General features: G+C 52.7%; 1 protein-coding gene across 5 annotated transcripts in view; it reads right to left on the bottom strand.

Annotated features, from left to right (window-relative positions):
- SH3PXD2A (SH3 and PX domains 2A) overlaps positions 1-18,427 on the bottom strand; it is a 212,677-nt gene that overhangs the window by 29,928 nt on the left and 164,322 nt on the right. The gene's annotated exons all lie outside the window — the stretch shown is intronic.

Below are 18,427 nucleotides of genomic sequence, written 5' to 3'. Positions count from 1 at the left end.
TGCACACCGTGGCTCACATCGTGAATATACACTGAGTGGCCAGATTATTATGACCGGCCAGATTATTATGACCACCCCATCAGTACTTTGTTGGGCCACCTTTTGCCTTCAATACTGTGGCGACTCTTCTTGGCATTGACTCCACGAGATGCTGAAAGGTGATGCGAGGAATCTGACACCATGCCTGATGAATAGCACTGTCCAGTTCTGTGAGATCTGATGGTTGTGGAACCAGCTGCCTGATGGCTCTTGTAACTTTGTCCCACAAATGCTCAATCGGATTGAGATCTGGTGATTGTGGGGGCCGCCTAAGCAAGGTAAAGTCTCCCTCATGTTCTTGAAACCACTCCTGCACAATACGAGCACCGTGGCATGGCGCATTGTCTTGTTGGAAGAAGCCATCTCCATTGGGATACGCCATCAACATGATAGGATGAACTTGATTAGCAACGATACTTAGGTATGTTGTGCTATTCAGACGTTTATAATGGTCTGGCCCTCTAGCAATTTCAGTGCGAAATTATAGCTAATTTGCCTACAAACGTCAGGTGGTCATAATAATCTGGCCACTCAGTGTATATTTAAAGCAATCTACCTTTTCACCTTCTTTTTAACTTCAAGAAGATAATTTGTTTAGGAAACTCCAGGTTGACACCATGAATAAACAGCTGGGACCCCTGGCCCCAACCATGAAATTACAGAGAACAAAGCAATGTAGTAGCTTTGGGTTGTGCCACAGAAGAGGCTGCCATCTATAGGCAGCGTCCTCTTTGCTACAAAGCGGGGTCAGGGACAGCTGGCCATCAAACTGAGATCAATCAGAAGGCCTGGGAGAGCACTGAAACGGGACAAACTCTTCTCACTGTGTGCTGCAGAAGCATTGAACACGCTTCCCTGCACCATCGGAAATCACCCATGTACCAACGTGTAGCGTGCACTACGCTTTTAGGAAACCAACTTCGGACTAGAATGATGCTTGGCCATTCAAAACAGTTCAAGAAAGAGGCTGAAGTGTCTTCATTAGTGAGATGATGATATTAAACAGCACGTACTAACCAGGCCGTGATGATAAATCAAAGAGAAAAGGATGGAGAGTGCCCAGTCCCTCATATTTCCACTCTGAAGAGCTGAGGGGACCCTCCGTAGCTGTGACCAGTCATTTGAAACCACAGAGTTAACCTTTTTCTATTAGCTTACTCCAGAGCCTAAGAAGTACATGTCTATGAGTTTGGTATATTTTTCCCTGTTTCTTTCTTTGCTAAAAACGGAGACTTCTTGGCCCCAGAATCAAGTCAGTTTCAACACAAGCCTTCGGCTGACAACCATCCCCTCCCTTCGAGCTGAGTTCAGCCCCTCTTCAATTGGGGCAAAAATAAAACGGGGGCAATTTCAACTTGAAAGACCATCTCCATAAACAAAACAAACCCACCCCACAATTTGTCTAGGCATTCCCGCCTCCAAACCCTCCTTATTTAATTCCTGGGGAATTTTAAATAGAGGCCTTGCAAAATCCTGCACCGCCTGACGTCAACAGCTCTCTGACAACGTGGACCCCTCCCGGCGTGTGGGGAGCAGCCGCCACGGCTGCTGGTGCCTTTCCAGGCTCCTTTCCCAGTTGGCATGTGGGACCCACGGGTCACCTTAGGAGTTTGTGGGAGAAGGAGGGTCACCCAGAATGTCCTGCTTGGGGTCCTATAACTGGTTTCCCAAACCTCAGGCATTATAGATATTCAAGTAAGCCACCCAAGTAGCACCTGTACTAGTGTTTTTATTAACACACACACACACAAAGAACAAAAACAAAAACAAAAACAAAAAAAACTTAGGCCCGGCCAGCATGGCTCAGTGGTTAAGCACTGACCTATGAACCAGATTCATTCCCAGGGCACATGCAGGCTCCATCCCCAGTATGGGGCGTGCAGGAGGCAGCCGATCAATGATTCTCTCTCATTGTTGATGTTTCTATCTCTCCCTCCCTCTCCCTTACTTTCTCTGAAATCAATAAAAATATTTAAAAACAAACAAAAAAAAACCTTAAATATTTCAGAAAGATGTTTTCCTACACTACACTCAATAGAAAGCCAGTATCCCGTGACATAGTAAATAGAAGGTAACTAGTAAAGTATATACACTGAAACAACAATGCCATGGATTTGTGACATGATATTAAGGCAAATTCTGGCAAGAGACTATGGCTGGGGCCAGACTTTCTCTAGGTCAAACAAACAAAGAGCATCCAGCAGCAAGTGTTAATCACACGAGAGCCCCAAATGGAGACTTTCCCCTTGACCCAGCCTGGAGTGAGAGAGAACCGAAAGAAAACAACCTTCTCATGAGGGGGTCCAAGGCCATTTAATGCCGTGCCCACCGACACCTGTCTGACCCACTCTCTGGGAAACACTGATCTTGCAGAAGGAACCTCAGGTTAACAATGTGCAGCCCCAGGGTTCAAATCCAAGCGAGTCTCTAGCAGGCCCTGAGGTCTTGTGCACGCCAGTGACCTTTCTGAAATTCTGTTGCTTCTGCTTGTCCCTATAGAGTTACTCTGAGATGGAAGGTGGAGAACGTGCTTTGTAAAGCCTCTGGTTGGAGGTAGATGGAGCTGGAAGGGTTATTATTCTGAGCAACTTCAGGAACCTGATGGACTCCTAACTTCCCCCTGCATACAACTTACTACCCAGACTGGATGGCGGCCCATCCCTGTGTATTAGAGAAAATAAAATAAAATGAATATGCTACTTGACAACTTTCTTTCAGTTAATGTTCCCAATAGCCACGTGGTTTCAAAATATTATCCCCATTTTATAGATATGGAAACTGAGGAATAAAATGACCATATACTGGCTATTCCTCTTTCAAAGCCACCACCTTCGCAGAGTTCCTGTGACTTCCCGCAGCTGGGATTCTGCTCTCCTGCCCTGTGCTTCCCTGGCACCTGGACCTTAGCTTTGGATTAGCTGTTGCCCTAGCTTGTCCGGGAGCTCTTTGAGGACAAAGGCCAAGTCTTGCTCATCTTGGCATCCTGTCGAGCCCCCGCCTGGCTCAGTGTTTCAGACAAAGAAGAGGCTCAGTAAGTAGTTGTTGAAAATGAAACACACTGACAGATGAGCACAAGGCTTCCTCCTCCTTCCCTAGCTTCTCCAACCACACTCAGTCTCTCCTGCTTCAGGATCTCTTGAGTCCAGCTCCAGGGTCAGTGTGGGGTCAGCACTGGGCATTCTCTCCAACTCCCACTGCTCTGGCCCTGTGGCCCCTGCCCTGCTAGAATCCAGTGCAGCTATTCAGCCCATGGGCAGTGTCCCTCCTCCAGTCCCCCAAACACAGGAGGTACCTCTGACTCACAGCTCACCTAGGGGGGGTTTGCGCACAGGGACCTGAGGCCAGGACAGTTTTGTTGCTTATTGCGTAACTTGCCGGAGATCACCCAGCAAGCTAATATTCCATCAGCCAGCTCTCGGTCTGCTCGTACACCTGATTGGGCCATTTTCATGTGGGCCCCTCCCTTCACAGGAATGAAAAGCCAAAGCTCAGGGAGGTCCCACAGGCCAAACACCAGGGACAAGCCCACACCCTGGGTGAGGTTCTTAGAGGAATGCAGAGGGACCAGCGGCTCCTCCCCAAGCTCATTTAAAGCAGCCCTACTGGCCACAGGCCTCCACAGGGACTCCTGGTACCCTGGCTCCTCACACAGGAAATATCAAGTCCTCCTTTTTGGTGGGTACAACTGGGAGCTCATGAACGGGCAGCCCCAGAGACCTGCTGCCCCAACTGCTTCTCCGCCATGATGCCCCACTCAGGGCCTAGGGAGCTGCAGAGGATGGACCAGGGGCGGCAGTGTGCGTGAGGAAGAACTCTCTGGACCTCGGCTTTCTCATCTGTAAAATGGAAGGCATACTGCTTGTGCGTCGTAGGGCAGCACTGGTGATTACGGGAAAGATGCTGTTTGACTTGCTGATACATAGCAGGCCCTTCAATAATTCCTTTCTTGCCTTCTCCTAAGACCTAATATGAATAGTCTCCAGAAATCAGCTAAGGGCTTAACTTGAGCCCTGAATACCCTGGTCCTGAGTAACCACCCCGAAGCCCCTGCTGGGTTGTGGTCAGTTAGGCGTTGGTCTGTCTCTCTCTGAGCTTTTCCTGCCGCATTTCCCTTCTGTCTCCTGTCTCTGGCTACCATCTTGTCTCCCTAGTTCCCAGGAGCTGATCTGGTACAGGTCCCATCCCACTCCAAAGAGAAAAGGCCACACTCACACCGGATACACCCCAAGACCAGATGCCTCATTCCAGACTCGCCACCGTTACAGTAACTGGTCAGGCAGTGTGACGGACACCCACAAACACCAATCAGTGATGGAGCTCTTTCTATCTCTGCCCTATCAATGTCCGGTGACTCGCATTACCAACACCCAAAGCGGAGGGGTCTGCAGAGAATCACCACCCTGCCTCAAAACATACCACCAACCACAGTCCCGGCCAACGACAGCCAGGTCAGAGCAGGTAATTGTCTACTTCCCCCGAGACTGTCAGCTCCATAACATGAAGATCAAGTCTTCCCTGTTTAGCTCCGTGCCTGCGTGTGGGCACACAGCAGGAGACAAAGGCTGAGGACTGAATGAATGCCTGATGTCCAGCTCCTGACTACACACTTGCTTGTTTGTTTGGTTTGGTTTTCTCCGCGCTGAATGAGGCCCAGCCTTTGATCAACACCACACTATGATCAGCAGGAAGATCCTGGTTCCTGACGGCAGAGAAATGGGCTTTGAATCTGGGAAGTCACTGATCTTGCCTGCCTTCCACATACTCACCTCCCAGGCCCCTTGGGGTCAGCCCACCATGGCTTAGCCCTTGGGAGGAGTCACTCCATCCTACAAGTGGTTCTAAGGTGGGAGGCCTGGATACAGCAAGACAACAGATGTCTACCAGTCTGAAGATTCCCCATCTTTAAATATGCCCCAGCAGTGTTAGGCCCAAGACACTCCAGCTGAGCTCCAGCCCTTGGCCATGACAGGCCGTAACTTCACTCCCCAAGAAGTGAGTAATATTGTTTTTGGCTCCAGCTCCCAGCTCTGGCCTGTCCATTAAACTGCAATATGGATATCTCCATCCTCACTCTGTCCCAGGCTCTGCATCAAAGTTCCCACCCACCCAGGGCCCCCAACCCTGAAACCACTTCTAGAATGAAGTTTCTCCTCCAAGGGCCCTCTGGTGGTGGTGGGTCCCCTGGATGCTGAGAGATGAGGGTATGCAGGGCAAGCTAAGCCCCTGGGTCCAGCATCCTCCTCCCAGCCGTCCATCAGTGCTGACAAGTCGCTCTGGCCCCATCAAGGGTGGAAGCCCTGGCCTGGTCAATGTGGCTCAGTGATTGAGCATCAACCTATGAACCAGGAGGTCACAGTTTGATTCCTGGTCAAGGGCACATGCCCGGGTTACGGGCTCAATTCCCAGTAGGGGGCATGCAGGAGGCAACCCATCAATGATTCTCTCTCATCATTGATATTTCTATCTCTCTCCCCCTCTCTTCCTCTCTGAAATCAATAAAAATATATTTTTTAAAGTGGAAGCCCTTGAAGACTAAGGAGGCGAATCTGTGTCCGGCTGTGGAGTGAGGCTGGGACACAGGGCGGGGCTCAGAAGCAGAGGAATGGGGTTAAACACTCACGAGGGAGGCACTGAGGCAGGAGCTCTGGATGCTCACGCTCCCCGTGCAAAGCTCTCATGATGAAGTCAACTTCCTTCCTCCCCTCCAAGGAACAGTTAAAAGCCTTGCTTTGTTGGCAAGGAGGTCTAGGCATTTGCCAAACCTGGTCCTGCTCCCATTACCCGTGCCAGGGGGCAGTACGCCCCTCACAGTACCAACACTCTGCCGACTTAAATACCAACACTCTGGGGAGTGGTGTCATTTACACCCAGGCATGAAGGTGTTGATCTGATGCTTGCCTAGGAGGTGCTGGTTGAGGTGAGGAGGGGGGTGAGAAGCAGGGCTCCCAGGGCTGTGTTGGGGTTAAGAGGGGTAAGAGCCCCATTATTTTTTCATTTTCAAGGGCATGCCTCGAATGTGCTGAGCCACTTGACCTTCTCTCCCCAACCCACAGTGCTAGGTACATGGCAAACACGAGAAAAAGAAAATGCCGGCTTAAATATGCAGAAGGGTCAGGACACTGGGTTGGTGGGCAAGAAAAGATGGAGGTGAGGAGGCCCCAGGTAGACAAGGAAGACTCTAGGAAAATGGGCTTCTCCAGTTTACCCCTGGGAGGAATGGGGACAGCAAATAAGTCAGGCAACACCCCCTCCCAGTCCTGGTGGAGGTCAGGGGAGCCCTACCATGCGGGGGGGCTTTGAGACCCCTCACTGGCTTGAGTTTGGGCCTCTCTTTAAGCCCCAGCCGCTATTGCTTTCACAGATCTTACTGAACTTGAGAAGGATGGAGGAGGGGCAAGGGAAACTGCATTCTTCCCCATCAAAGCCAAGAGTCTAAAGTAATACTTCTGGTTGTAACTGATCCCGGCCTGTTTGTGATTACAGCCCCTTGCTTGCGTTCTGGCAGGGTATCCCTGGAACCCTGCAGCGCCGCTGACGGAGAGAGACACCCTCGCTCACTTGGAGAATCTTGTCCTCGTCTGACATGACCAAAAACGTCCATCAGCCTCTCTGCTTTCAGCAGTTTTCCAGGGCAACTCTTCAAAACATTACTTTATTTAAAAAAGGGGCGGGGGGAAGCCACCCCCAACCCCTACCATGAAATTCCACAACACTAATCATATTCCTTGTTACCAGCACCATCCTGGACAACACAGCAGCACTGGCCGTCCCATTGGCTGATGCAAATTGAAAGAGAGAGGAGGGCTGGGGATTGGACTATCTTCCTTTTTTGCCTACACCCCGCCCCCCCTTTTATTAGAGAAACACACACACACACACACACACACACACACACACACACACCCCTTTTGCTGCCATAGCCCAGAAGTGGCTTAGCAAAGCTCAAGACTACTTCTCAGCTGCTCTTTCTCCGGAAATTTAATCTGCAAAGCATTTGGCCTCACAAAACCCATTCCAAAGGTGTCCAGGAGCCCACGAGCCCTGCGATCATCATTACAAACCCAGGGACATTTGCAGCCAGTGACCCATTTGGCTGCTCGGGAGAGCTGGCTGAAGGCTTGCCAACATGGTCAAATTCCCCTCGCCTGCTCCCTCTAAGCTGAAACCGCTCTTTCTCAGAGCCCCAGAGGTGAGAGGGGATTTTAGGAGCTCCAGCATCGCGAGGAGGAAAGGACTGCTTCTTAGCTGGCTAACAGCACGACGGTCAGGGGGATGCGGGAGCTTGGTCTCTGGGAAGCAAGCAAGGTCACTGTCTTCCCTGCTAATCACACCTCCGTCTTACAGGGGAGGAAAGCTGCTGCACAAGGAGGTAACGTGGCTTTTCTGAGGTCACCTGACTAGTGGGTGGCTGAGCCTGGAACCTAGATGGACCAAGATCCTCCTAAAATCCCGGCATTCCTTCCACGAGGGCACACTGTCGCTCTGCCCACTGAGATGAGTCCAGTGCCAAGTGGCAATCCCTTGACCCAAGGCCGTGGGCAAGAAGTGGGCGGCTAGAACTGGCAGAAAGCCTCCCAGGCCCAGGGAGGTCACTTGGCCACGCCCGGGAGAAGCCTGCAGCCAGCACGGCAGGCCCTGGTGCAGGGCCGGAGACCCCAGCCTCGCAGTGGGTGCGTCCTGATGGCAGCAGCTCAAAATCCTGGACAATAAAAAGATGGGAGGCACGATGAGCGGAAAGGAGGCTCTGGCCTTGAGAGGATGGATGTACATTAGAAGTACAGACAATAAATGAGCAAGACAGAGTGTCCAGAAACTCCGGGACTGGAGGTCTGGCCAACCTCAACAGCGGCCTCACCGCCTTCCTGGGGGAAGGGTGGAACAAGAGGCCGGGGGCAGAGCCTCAGGTCTGGGGTAGACCCACAGCCAGCCAGTGGGATACCCCCACCTTGGCTCTGAGACGCGACGTTGCTACACGGGGGAGTCTGCTTTCTCAAGCTGAGGCCTCCGGAGATGACCTTACAGGGGGAAGTCACCACGTGTGAAAAAAGGAGTCTGTCTGAACAATATGCAGGAAGCGCCTCCACGTCTGGGGCCTGCTCCAGGCTCAGCTTTAGCACCAGGCGGAGGGGCCCAGGTCGGGGAGCTGAGGCGTCTGCTCCCCTCCGCCCCTCACCTGGGGGAGAGGGGGACAGGGCCTCACTCAGAGGTGAGCTGGGGTACACCCCACCCCAAGCAGGCTGTGAGGCTTTGATGGTGCTGGGAGATGCCAGCGGCCCTCAGAGACGGCCACCTCTGCGGCCAGTCCGCAGCTGTGAGACAGTCCTGCCATGAACTCGCCACGGGACACTGGGCGAGTGGCTTCACTTTCCCAGGCAGATGGTCATAGATGCCTCCCTCAGCTTGGCAAGGAAGGACGGGGAAAGCCCTCCTTCACCTGACAGCTGAGGCCCTCCAAGGCCCTCAGCACTGCCCCTCTGCCTGCTCACTGCTGGGTGAGCGTCTTCTCTCAGGCAGCCCCAGGTGCTCCTGGTCACGCTGGTCCACGCCACCCCCCACACCTTTGTGTGTGTCATTCTGGTTCGCTCAGCTCGCAGCACCTTCCCCCTTCAGGGCCTTCCCTGTTCAAGGGCCACCTCTTCCAGACGACTTCCCTGACCACCCAACTCAGCCACTTGCTTTCCGCCTTGCACGTGGTCGTGCACTGTGAAAATGACCGACCGGCTGCATCTGGGCCTTTATCCTGCAGGTAGGAGACAGCGCTGGGATGCCCACCTCCAGTGACGGGAAGACAGGGGCAGCTGTTTTTGCCAACTGCTGCACCCCAGTGCTGGGCACACCACAGAACACACAGCAGGTGCTCCGTGTCTGTTGACTGAGTGAGCAAACCGCACCCTGTAGGAGCAGACCCCTGGGTGCAGGGCCTCACTCAGACAGGGCTGAGATGCTGAGACGCGGCGGAGGGGGTGGGGGCAGAATGGCAGCTCCTCCTTGGGCCTGTGGGGTTGGGAGGGGGCCCGGACAGGTCTATTTATTTGGACAAAGGGGAAGGCATTGTGAGCTGGGGATCTGACCAGCACAGCCCAGGGTCTGCCCTCACACCCTCAGCCCTGCCTTCCAGGGCTCTGCTGAGCAAATCTCTGGGGAAATCACATGTGCCCCTTACCCGTCCACCTATCAGGTCAGGTCCGGGCCCAGAGACCTGGCTGAGCCAAACGCTGGAACATTCACGCAACTCCTCTGCAGGAAACTGAGTCAGCACGATTCCCTTCCCTTTCCTGTTCCCTCTGGCCCTCCCTCCGCCTTTCTCCTACCTCAGCCAGGACTTCAGCAGATCTGACCTCTCCCCCCACTCTCTGTGGCCTGGGGAACCCACACAGCAGAAGACTCTAGGGTTTGGCGTTTACTTCCAAACCCAAGGAAGAGATTTCTAAACATCCAGATTTCCAAACACTGGCTACATAGCGTGTACGGAGAGCCGATGCCCCACCGCCCGGCTACACAACCTGAAGCCAGTCACTTAACCACTCTGGGCTTCGGTTTCTGCCTCGGAAAGATGGAATGTCAACATCTGCCTTCCTCTTACTAACATGTTTTATAAACTACAGTTGCAAATCTTGTAAAACAAAATATTCTGATTTGGAAAAAGGTCACCTTGAAAAAATGTCTCAAATCCCTTACTATCTGGCATGAGCAGGCACTCCCCAGGTGGCCTTGACCTCTCGGATGACCCGCCAGCACGAGGCGAAGGAAACAGACACGCAGGCTTCAGGCCACTGAGCTTAGAAGTTCCTTAAAACACACGATTCTGGGACTCGGTGATCCAAGGGCGGACCGTGGCGATGCCGATGGGCCAGATATAACAGGGGAGAGGGATTTGCAGTCGGAGCACACCAGCCTCGAATCCACTTGTGGTTCGCTCACTTTATGGCCAGTCCTTGGCAGACTCTTTCCCTGAGTTTGGCTCTCTCTCACCTCCCGTGGTGCCTGGCCACTTCCCTACAATCCAGTCCAATAAAAGCTTAGGGGAGGCAAATGCATTTTTGCATGAGCCCGAGAGGTGCCTAAGAAGGGAAATGTAAATGCTGAGGCTGAGGCAATTAAATGAAACAAAACCCCCCAATAATTTCATGTAGCAAACTTCAAACATACACAGAAATGAACTCGAGGGTTACACGAGCCAGAAGCTTCCCTCCACTTATTGGGATTCGACAGCTCAGCTCCCAGGATGGGGAGCCCCAGGGAACACTGGCTCCCACCAGGCTGCTCGGGGCAACTGGGTTAACTGGGTCACCCTGCCCATCTCCCCGCAGCGAGGCCAGGGAATACAGGTCAGCCCCGGGAACGCAGAGGATGAGGTTATGGAATCTGAAAAGATGCTGATAGAGGCGAGGACGACTACCCCGGGTAACCCTACCACCACCAGGGCGATTACTGAAAACCCAAGTGCCGAGGAGTATAACACCACGCGGCTCAGGGATAATCTGGGGACAGAACAAGGGCAATTTCTCAGCCCGAATTCCCTGACAGTGCCAACGCCAGGGTGGAAATCTCTTATGTAAGAGTGGGGGAAACCGTGCGCGGGGAGATCTCTTCCCCGCCCTTCAGCCTGTGGTGAGACCTGTCACTTCTACTGGGGACAAAGGCCCTGTACGTGTGTTGGGAGTGGGAAGGTCTCCGGTGCTGCCTGCTCCCTGGGCACCTGGGCTAAGGTATGTCTGGAGTGGGGATGAGGTCACCTGCTGGCTATTCTGCAGACTCTCACTGGTGTGTGGTGGCTGTCACACCTCGAACAACATGCCGTGGCTTGGTACCACCTGGCCTCGAATCCTCCAACTGGCCTCTGGTTCTCTCTCCACCCCCAGGCCCCATGCACTCAGAGAGGCCTCCCTCGCCACACTCTATCCCCTCCTCCCTGGCTTATTTGCTGTCAGTGCCCTGTTCATCTCCTGCATTGTATTTCTCAAAATCTACTGCTATCTTCCTGGTTCACTTGTGAGCCTCAAGAGGGTGGGGCTTTGTTCAAAGGTCTCCTCTGGCCCTGGCCTGGCACTTACTCAACTACCATAATATGGATTTAGTGACGGCTGACCACCTGGAGACTGGCCTTGCTGGGGTCTGAGCCGTGTGTGGTTCAACCGGTCCCCTGGCGTTCAAACCCAGGAAAGTGGCGTTTTGGAGGTGATTGTGAACAGGCTCAGAGCAATCTTCTTTGTTCCCCCAAAAGGGAAGCAGCTGGGCACTGCCCTGGGGCTGAGGCTGGCATGAGTGCTCCAGTACTTGAGCTGGGTTTCCAAAGTCACCACTGCACCACCTGTTTTTTACTCAGAAATGAATGTCCAAGGAAAATGGCCTTGGGGGAGTTTGGGACAGGACAGGTCCACCAAGTCAATGTGAGGTCAGTGTGACCAGCCATTCCACTTGCCCAACCTGAGCAGGTGGAGACAGGGCAGAGGGAGTGCCCACAGTCCACTGTCCCACCCAGCCACCTGGCAGCTGGCTCCAGGCAGGTGGCTGGCAGCGCTCAGAACTGACAAGCCCTGTACACCTCCCTAACAGCAGCCGGTGAAGACCCGGCTAAAGGAAAGCGCAAGTTCCAGTTCCAGTTCCAGGACACACCCTCACCTGCCACCTTCCTCCTGCGGGCAGGACCACTGTCTTCAAAGTACCACTATTTTCAGGTCCCACCCTGCTCCCCTACCTTCCACAGCCCCATCCACTGCTGCCCAACTTCTACCTTCTCCATCAGCACACACCTGCTCAAGGCAACCACACACCTGCCGTGCTGTCTCAGCCCCAACGAGCCCAGCCTCCACCTCGCACTCCACTCCCCTGGAACTGCATTCCCTCCCCTCTCTGCTCATCTACCCTCCTCTCTCTCCAAATCCCAGATCACCCTCCAGCCAGCCTTTTCCAACTATGCTAGCTCCCACCTCCTATTCACACATGCCCCTACTACTTCAGAGTCCTGGGGTGAACAGAGCCACTGAGGGTGTCACAGGTGGTTTGCATGAAGCCCCCTGACCCCATAAGGGTACTGCTCCTGGGTCACCAATGAGAACATGACTTCTGTCCCCAACTCTTTCTCCTGTCTTAGACTGGGGCAAGGACAGCTGCCCGAGCAAGGGCTCCAGGAGTGCGACTGGTCCCCAGCACGCTCTCCTGGCTTCACGGCCCTGCAGGAAGCTCCATGCTTGCTTTACGCACCTCACAAACCATCATGGCTGAGAGACTCCTCTGACACCACTGAGTGTGATCCATGTCCTGGCTGGTGGGAAAACCGTGGCCACCTGGGAGACACTGGCCTGCTGTGGGCCCCACGGTCACAGCCCAGCGATCTTACCAGAGACTATCATGTACTGAGCCTCCAGAATAAGCCGGACCCTGCGCGAAGCACTGACTTCCTTTTGAATCAGCATCTACCAACCCTACAGCTGTGGGTACAATTATCCCCATTTTACAGGTAAAAAAACTGATGTTTAGAGGTGGACTTTCCCAGGGTTACTAGGAAATGCAAAATCAACGTTTAAACCAGGCTTACCTAAATTGGCTAGGTTAGCTGTAATCACATCCCCAAAACACTCTCTAGCCTGGGGTGAATAAAGCTGGGTCGAGGGGCCCAGGGCTGGATGGGGATGCCATTCCCGCTCCTGGATGTATGCTCTATGGCCCTTTCCCTTCCAGCCAGCTCCGCGAAGTGGATGAGAAGTACACATTAAAAACACTCTTGGACCAGAATGGACTCAGGAATTGCCAAATCAGCTGATATAGCAGGAACACACATGTGTGACACTTAAGAGAAATGGTGTCAAAGACCAAGGCCTTCTGATGGCTGAACAGGGCCTCATGGGGGCCAGGCACCACATCCAAATGGGGCTGGCTCACTGGAACCAAATGCTTAAAAGGCTGCTGCAGAGTTAAGGGTGTTAGTTCACTTATCTGCAATGCAGATTGCAATCAACCTGCCTGTCTAGAAACAGCCTATCTTGTCTTTATTGGGATCTCTCTTCTGGGGTGGCTTGGCATTCTGAATTACGCAAGCAAGTGGTTCCTTAGTAAGCACATAAACTAAGCAAAAAGATGTAGAAGATATGCAGAAGTCCACCTAAAGCAATAAAAAGTGTGCAAAAGTACCTCCACCTCACATTACTGTCCATCCCTTCAGTACCCAAAATGCTCATATCAATTACAGTCTAAGTCCCGTAAGAGTAGGAACCTTATGGGTGTGAACCTGATCCACACAGGGCCTTGGATAAAGGAGGCATTTGAGAATTGTGAAATGAATGAATACTACGTGTGGTCTACTTCTCCCTTGCAAAAAGCCCACGTAGAACAAGTCATAACAATGTTCAGGAAAAGAAATATCTAAGTAACAGAAGAGATGCATCCTCAATGTCAAGAAGATTCCAACTCACAAAATACGTGGCTGAAGAATGTGTTATCTTTGGACAATACAAAATAAGCATTAAAACACACCACTCTGAGAAGAAAGCTTATTCGTTTGTCCTAGTGATAAAGATATTTTTCATTTTAAAGGCCACATAGTATGTGTCACTGCTCCCTTATACTTATGAAGAAACAGAAATTAAGTGATGGCAACTTACAGCACACAAACCCAGTATTAAAACTCCTGATTCCTGGTTGTCTCCACTACACACACAGTGACAAAACAAGCAAAATAGTTGCAGCCAACATATTTTGGGGTACCTCACCCCCTCTATATCTCCCTTCTTTAAAACCTGCCTTCCAACACCCACTGCTGAAGAAGTTGGCTAGGAAGTCAAGTTTATACCCCACGGCACTTCTCCTGGACACAGCTGATTGGTCCAGGACTGGACACCTGGTCTAAGGTCTGTCAATTCATTGGCTGGCCAGGAACCAATCGGATTCAAACATCAAATTTTGAACTCAGGGAACCAGAAGTCATTGTAAATTGGTGGTGGTGACCTCCACTGAAAAGTCATACAGAGCCAGTTCTGAAAACCAACAGCAGGAGGACAGGCTGCTGTTATGAGTGAACAGGAAGAGAAGGAAGGCTGATCTGTAGTTAGGAGAAGTTCAAAACTGGGCCTAAAATCTATATGGTACCTGAGAGAGACAGAGACAAGAGTAGCTGCTTTGGCTCATGTTGACTTTCTGGTTTCCAATCCCCGTGAGGCTGGGATGTATTTGGTGAGATTTTCCTGCATCTTTTCAATTATCCTTCAACAGTTCTCAACCTGTGGGTCGCGACCCCTGAAAATACATCCTGCATATCAGATATTTACATTACGATTCATAACAGTAGCAAAATTACAGTTATGAAGTAGCAACGAAAATAATTTTATGGTTGGGGGTTACCACAACATGAGGAACTGGATTAAAGGGTCGTGGCATTAGGAAGGTTGAGAACCACTGTGACCTATATAATAAAAGCCTAATATGCAAATTGTCCCCTCAGGTGGTCGTTCAACCAGGAATTCAACTGCTCACTATTCCTGGTTGTTCAACCAGGAATTCAACTGCTGACCACCAGGGGGCGATGTGGAACATGGTGAGCATTGGTGACATGGTGCTGGCAGCAGGCGGCAGTGGAGGCGCTGCTGCCCCGATGGGCCCCTACGAGAGCGGGACCATGGTGGGATGTTGGAGCAGGTGAGAGGGCGGTGCCAGGCCAAGGCAGGGTGCCAAGCGGGGCTGCAGGGCTGGGGGCGGGAGCTGGGCCTGATCTCCACAGGCCACCCCAAGAATTCGTGCACCAAGCCTCTAGTCTTCAATAATCTTTTCAACAATGAGCAAGTCTGAGTGGCTATCTATCCAAGGCTTAGTTTTCTTGCCTGTACAATTTCTCACCTGATGGGCCAGCAGAGCTCAAAATTCCTTGCTAGCACAATGCCTTTATCTTTGATCCTATAGCTATGTGCTCTCCAAGGAAGTTAAGAACTCGCAGTGTTATCACACTGGTGCCAGGGAAAAAGCAAAGACCCAGAGAAGGAAAGCTGAGGCAGAAAAAGAATGAGCATCTGTTGACTCATATTCCCACATCCTCCCTTGGCCCCTAGTCCTGAGAAAGAAACAATCCTGGAACGTTGCATGTAGCTCTGCTCAACACAGAAATCAGAGCAACTGGGGCCTTGCCACCACACTCTGCCAGAACTCAGACCAGATTGTGCCTGCTGGGAGGTGAAGCCAATGTGGCCTTTGAGGCATAAGAATGTCCTAGAAAAGAAGCATCTCAGGTACCACTGTTTCTGTCAAGAGGGAAGGGGCTTCCAAAGACAAGACAACAATGGTGGACGCCTGCCCTGCTGGTTGGCAAAGCTAGCAAAGCCGTTGAATCATTCAGCTAGATGTGTCCCTCTTGACCAACGGAGAAAAACAGTCCTTCCCTGGCTGGGCCCCAGGCACACTGCTTGATCAGAAATGTTTTCCCTGACGCCACTCAGGTCTCGCTTTGGCTGTCTTTGACTTCTGTCCACCTCTGTTCCCTAGAATAGGCTTGTCCTCAGGGCTGAGTATACATCCTCCTCCTCTAATCCTCTTGGCTGCTGCCCCAAGTTCAAAGAAACAAGGAACAACATGTATTTCCACTACCTACGAGCACCATGCTGGAAGGAGGGACACAGAGGCATCCTTCTGCAAGGACATTGCAGGGAGCAATGTCCTTGTCTTTCCCTGACCAGCAGCATCAGCAGGTCAGGGATGAGCCTGCCCAGGATCGGCACTCTCACCCTCCACCCATATCCTCTGTAGAGGGGAGAGATCTCAACCATTGGACTCTAGGGAAATGACAACCTTTTAGTCCGTTACTTTAGCCATGAAATGGTTGAAGTACCTTCTACTTCATGGGTTCTTTCCACGTTGCAGTAAAATGATACATGTGAAGTGCATGGCCCAAATCCTGGTTTTTACTGTTTACTAACTCTCAATTATCTTCCAGACACATCTCTCTTTAGACCAATAAGTTTACAGAGCACTGGCACAACCACACCACCAAAATGCTTGGTGGCTAAGGTCCCAGGCAGAGGGCTCTGATGAGCAGGTAAAACCAGAGGTGGCTGGATCCGTCTATGGACATTCTGGTCAAGGGACTTCCAGCCCAGCCAGAAGGGGACACAGGCAGAGTCCTGGCTCCCAGTGGGCGAGGCGAGGCCCTGGGGAGCAGGACTGGTGCTAACTGGGACTGCTGCCCCAACAATTCAAGTGGAAATGCCTCAACACACCCACCAAGTCCCAAGGTCAAAGGCGTCACAATTGGGTCTTTGTTCCTGAGTTCAAAAGCCTCACTCACCACTCCTTCCAAAGCCAGCTTGCAGGATGCACAGCACACCTCCCCTCTCCCACCATCAGACGCTCAGCTCCCTTGATCTGGGAAACCACCCACCAGAGGATCTGTAGCTTGGCCCGCTTCCTTTCTCCCTCCACCCACTCAGTTTCTCTGGTGAAGCTGGTCTACAGTCCAGGCTGCCTGGCTTTTTTCCCCCCAATCCTCACCCGAGGATATGCTTTCCCTGATTTTTAGGGAGAGAAAGAGACACATTGATTGGTTGCCTCCCGTATGTATCCTGACGGAGGATTGAACCCACAACCTAGACGTGTGCCCTGACAGGAAATGGAACCCACAACCTTTTGGTGTGAGGGATGATTCTCCAACCAACTCAGCCATCTAGCCAGGGCCAGGCCTCCTGGGTTTATGGCAACAGAGAGTGTGGGTTTACACGGTAAACACAGCACTGCAAGGTCCCTGTGTAAACATTGGCTGCTGAGCAGCTGTCTCCACCAAGGATAAAGGTACAAAACTCGCAGAGGAGTGGAAAAGCCACATTTCGGAAGGCTCTCCCAGCTGACCCCCAGGGCCCTATGGAGTCTCCCAGCCACGGAGTTCAGACATGGGAGAGGGCTCAGGGAGCTCATCTCCTCTAGGCCCTGGACCCAAGCAGTCACCAGATTATGTCCAATTTACAGAAGGGACAACTGAGGCCCAGAGGGATCAAGGGACTTGAAGCTACCCAGCCAGGAGCAGGTGGTGGGCTTCTAGGGACAGCAGCTCCCTCAGAGGGTCTGTGTGCCAGACTCGGCTGCTCTGGGGAGTCAGGCTGCCTGAGCCCCCTCAAACAGCCATCTGGACCCCTTAGAAGAGGAGGTGCCTCTAGGCCTTCCCAGGTCTAACACAGAACCCCCACTTTGTCAAGGCACTTCCTTCTCCACTCCTAGGCAGGACTCCATGTGTTCCCAGGGTCCTAGTTTGATGGGAAGGCAGAGGACACCACCCCTGAGAATCAGGGAGTCCTGGCCAGTGGCTGGTACCCACTCCTCCTGCTGCTCCAAGGCAGCGAGGTGGCAGAAGGGTCCCTAAGCCAGAACTCTGCTTCTGAGCAGACTTGACCTTATACGGAGAAATGGGCCTGCCTTTCTTTGGAGCAAGCTCCAAAACAAACATCTTTCTCCCCAGCTGGTGTCTCCAGGTCCACCAGCAGAGATCTCCTGCGCTGGGTGCGTAGGGTTCCCAGAGCCAGGTCGCGGTGACAATGCAGCCTCCTGGGGGGCGGGACGTAGGACTGGTGCTAGAACAAAGGCTGCAGGCAACGCTGTGCAGGAGGACCCGTGGAGACACACGGGGTGAGGGCCCAGGCCTTACACTCAGGACGTGGCTGCCGAGGGGACCACTGCTGCCATCTACCTTGGTGGTGACTCCAGGCACAAAGGTAGAGCCTGAGGTCTCTGAGAGGGGAACAGGCTTCGAAGGCCCCAAACCCAGGAAGGTCAGGCCTACGCTTGGCATCACAGCTTAAGCTCACCTCCCCCAGGCAGTCTGCTGGGATTTCCTTAGCATCTCCACGGCTACTTGCTGCCCACCAGCACAGAAATCAGGGGCCCAGGAACATTCCTGTTCTGTTCTGCTTTTGACCTCAGATGACTCACTTCCCCTCAGATTTTCTGTGTGTCAGTTCATCTGTAGGATGGGCACAGTCATCCTTTGGTCTGCCTTCCTTTCAGAGCTCAAACTACTGGGAGGGAAATGAGCATGGAAGGAAAAGGAGAACAGGCACCACCCCTCTGGGAGGATCCTCCGCACACAGCCCAGAGAGGCTCCTGTGCACGGGCCTGCCCTCACAGCAAACCGAAACCAAAACACAGCCCAGGAACCAACTCAAGTCCCGCAGACCCTGGGCAAGCGGCTGCTCCATGTCCTGGGCCAGAGTCGCCCGTGGTCCTGCAGGGGCCGCACTCAAACTGGACTCCTCTCCCCACCTACAGAGGCTCCTGCCGCGAAGGGCACTGAGGCACTTGGTCCACTTGGAGAGGACCTTGGAACCAGCAGCGCCCTGGACAGCCCTAGACAAGACAAAGCCTCAGCTCCCAGTGACAAGGCGGCTGCTGCAGGACCCTCCCTGGCCCCGGGACCTGGCTT

Source organism: Myotis myotis, unplaced genomic scaffold, assembly GCF_014108235.1.
Source record: "Myotis myotis isolate mMyoMyo1 unplaced genomic scaffold, mMyoMyo1.p scaffold_m19_p_15, whole genome shotgun sequence".
NCBI classification, from domain to species: domain Eukaryota; kingdom Metazoa; phylum Chordata; class Mammalia; order Chiroptera; family Vespertilionidae; genus Myotis; species Myotis myotis.
This window is presented reverse-complemented; position numbering and strand designations above follow the sequence as displayed.